Raw genomic sequence first — 3,952 nt, 5'->3', positions numbered from 1 at the left:
ATAATGCGATACTGAACGTATCGTGCTCCGGTGAAGTTTTCCTCGAGCTCGATTTTCCCTTGTTGCATGCACTCTCTTCCAGGCAAGAGAGAGTTTCCGCCGAGACGTCGAGAAGACAGAGAGCGAGAGAGAGTGCAGGGATCAAGAGCGCGAGCGTGAACTGCCAGCGAACACACGGTAGCACCAGCTACGGTCTCGAGCGAGACAACGTATCGAGTGGCCAGAGAAACGTGCTTCCTCGTACACTCCTGGCGCAGGGCTGGCGCAGGGCTGGTGGTGGTGGTTTGCTAAATAAATAAAGCATGTTATAAAAATAGAGCGCACTGATTAAGGGAAACGCTGCAGACAGGATACGAAAGAGACGCAGCTAGGCGGCCGACCTTCGGTGGCGGTTTGCCCGACCGGATCGTGCCGAGAGAAAATGTCATGCAACGGGCAAAACAGCTTTCTCTTATTGATTACGTAACTCTCGCGGTTGACAGAACCGATTCGTTTAGAGCTTATAAATCTCCTTTCATTGACACCCCTTGATGTATGGTGTTCCGGCGAGGGCACGGACAGCCACCGCACGGAGGGGAAAGTGATAAGTGAGCTTTTTATCAGCGTCATTCTAGCTGCCATCGGCTTGCACTCATCATAACGAGCTGCTTGCCATCAGCTGCGTGATGTACTATACTGCTACGGGGCGTTTAAGAGAGACGCACAGCGAAAGTGGCGAACAAAAAGTGGCCAATGGATTCATCGAATCGGACAGCCAATTAAATTGTTAAGTATTGTCGGAAGCGATTTAAAAGAAAAAAAGACACTCAACCGAGAAGAACTTATTTAATTGGGTCTAATTAAATTGCGAAAAATATGATAATAACCATCAACACACAACGTAAAGTTGTTAACACACATATTACCATACATAAAAAGTAAAATTTGAGTGCATGTCACAATAAACAAAATTCTTCAAAGTTCCGTGTAGAACACATACCATATGATTTCGTTAATTCTTTTTCTTGAATATGGTTGTCAATTGCACTGGAGATAATTGCATTTTTGGAAATAAAATAAATAAATAATCTAACTTATTTAACTATTTTGCGTATATATTAGTCTAATCCTTCGTTGTACCAATAGTTTAGTAAACATAATCACCGCAAACCCAAAACTCACACCTGTGCAACACGGAAAGGCTCTCAAAACTTACAACAACATAACAATGCTTCCTTCAAACTTCAAAGGGTTACTTATGCTCTCAAAGGTACCGGAGGCTCGTAGCAAAATAGTTCCTATGTGGTGCATCGTGCCACTTGTGAAACAAGGATTTGTACTTCGACGAATACTGTTACGTACACAAGCCTCCAATGCCTTTGTATTAAGTAATCTTTTTTTTCTTTTCTCTCTCTCTCTCTCTCTCTCTCTCTCTGTCTCACTCACTCACTCTCTCTGTCTTTCCCTTTCTAAATCATATCTGTGGTTTTATGTTTCTGCTCCCGATTGGGATGCAGTTCTGTTGTGTCGTGTACAGTTACGCCTATGTCTCCACTTCACCGATGGACTCTATGAGGGTGTTTCTCGCCTGCAGGTGCCAGTACGCGCACCAAACAGTGTCCTTCACTGGAAATTGAACAACTTGACAGCTGTAGGTGCGCATGGAAAGTGAAAAGAACAGCACTCTTCAGCGGTTCAAGGGCTGGTCGCCTTTTGCACAAAGAAAAGTCGCCCATTGTGTCTTGGAACTTCCCCTTTCGCAAAAGCCTCCTCAAACTATTGTTTCTCGAACGCTGGTACCCGCGTTCTTTGCCGTAAAGCTTCGGCTGTGACCCGGTGAGCAGTTTAAAAAAAACACACACATACTCTATTAAAAGCAAGATCACTTCAGGTGAGAGCGAGAAAGTTTCGTCTTCGTTTGAACTTGTTTGGAATGGGCGGAATCGTGTGTATAAGTCTGTGTGTATGTGTATGTGTGTGTGAGTGTATATGTCTGTGAGCAAAATACACCCTTGAGGAAAATAATTTTCTCCCCAGCAAAGACTCACCAAACGTTATGCAACTTGGGGTGCTTTTTTGTTGATTGTGGTACGTCCATTTAAGCTACAACCAGAGTGTAGCAGAAATTGCGCCCCTACCATCCTGCTGCGTAAGCAAGTGGTTCGTGTAGTTAAAATATGTAACATTTTTCGTTAGACAACCACACTTGTCACTCTTGCCGGAAGGAGTTGCGAGGGCGGAGGGACTTAACTTCCCACCCGCTCGATCTGGTAAAGTTTGTTCAGTGTCCAGCACACACACGCCCCGCGCGCCCTGCTGAGGGTTACCATTGTTGCGCTGTGTGTTCTGTATTACCACAGAAGCTTTTAGTAGTTGCCACCCAATCCATTCCAGGGGAAGGGCGGGCATCAACCGCAGCAAATCCATACATTTCATCCGGAACCCGGAACCCGGAACCCGTACTGTCCGTCCCGCCGGGTGCTGCGGTTCGTCGGGATGCTCGTAGCGGGTGATGTTTGGGGGTAATAAAAATTAAGATAACTTCTGCTTCCATTAGGGACCACTTTCTGCCTGACCACTCATTCAGCCGGGGGTAGTTGCCAGAGTTCGAACTCGATTGTTTTGACTTGTAAAGCACACTTGCCCTGTAATGGTTTGCTGGTTTGCTTTCGTGTGAAAATGATCACATAGCACAAGCGCAGCAGGAGTGTGGAAGGTGGTTGGCAGTTGAAGTCGGTCAGTTGTATCGTGATTGCATCTCGACCATTATATTAACTATTGGAGTGGTTGATTTGTTGTGCACTCTTAATCGGACAATAAGTATTTTTACATCATATTTCAATAAACTTTGTAAATAAAAACGATCACCAAACTATTTATAGAATATCATTAGTTTGTCGATTAGTTTTACACAGGTTTTTGGCGTAGAAACGAGACACATAGACATGAAGAAAGCATAATAATTCAAACATTATACTCCTTACATATACACTATGTTTAATCCTCGAAACAAAAAGGTCTGAATTGCTGAATGGACCGGACCCTATGTGACACTCTTAAATAATGGATTGCATTGTAAACAGTGTGATTAAACATCCTAAACAGGATTATGATGCACATTTTCTCGGATAATCAAAACAGATTTTAATAACACCATTTAAACACAAATGCATAATCAAATGAAATGATATATTTTCGAGTGTCATCAGTTGTACATTTGGCCTTGAATTGTAAATGTCTGTTCCACATTGAATATGGTTGCATTTTTCTGCAAACGTATAAATTGCTGCTCACAAAGCAAAATTAGCTTTATACACATTTGGAACCCACTGACGGGAAAAGCTCATTACCTCTGCTCCGGCTCAGACATTTTACCGTTGGCCGTTCTACCAGCGCTTAGCCTAGTTTCCCGCAGGAATGGCGCCAACGCTCGTATACTTCTCCATTATCCATTCGCCGTAAAGAAATCATAAGGGGAGCGAGAGCCTAACCGACCAACCGACCGACCAACACGGGCACGGACACGTCCGTTAACTACATCTCTTAAAGCCACATCGTTGACCGTGCCCGATGATTCGACGGCGGTGGTTATCCCTCCTTAGGGGAAGGTTTCAGCGACTCGAGCTCCTCAACCGGAATGACCTGTGATGCCAATAAATATTTCACCTCTCCCGGTGGTCCGACCTCCGCCAAAGCAATCAGAAAGCATGTCGAGCGTAAAATTCTCAAAGTCGCTCCCTGTCCGCTGATAAGCTGGCTGGTGTTTATTACCTTCAGCGCGTCCCCTTTCGCCCCAAACGTGCCAGCGCTTCTTCCGGTGTGCAACCTACGGAAACATATACCTTCCACATCTTCTCAGCGATTGTATTTGGCTTGCTTTTGTATGTGTGTGTGTTTTTTTCGCATTCCTTCCCGTTTTCCTTTGCGCCCAGTTATCCTTGGCATCTAACTCGTAAAAACTTATTCCTGATTC

The sequence above is a fragment of the Anopheles arabiensis genome, chromosome 2, assembly GCF_016920715.1.
Source record: "Anopheles arabiensis isolate DONGOLA chromosome 2, AaraD3, whole genome shotgun sequence".
NCBI classification, from domain to species: domain Eukaryota; kingdom Metazoa; phylum Arthropoda; class Insecta; order Diptera; family Culicidae; genus Anopheles; species Anopheles arabiensis.
Note: the sequence above shows the minus strand (reverse complement) of the source record.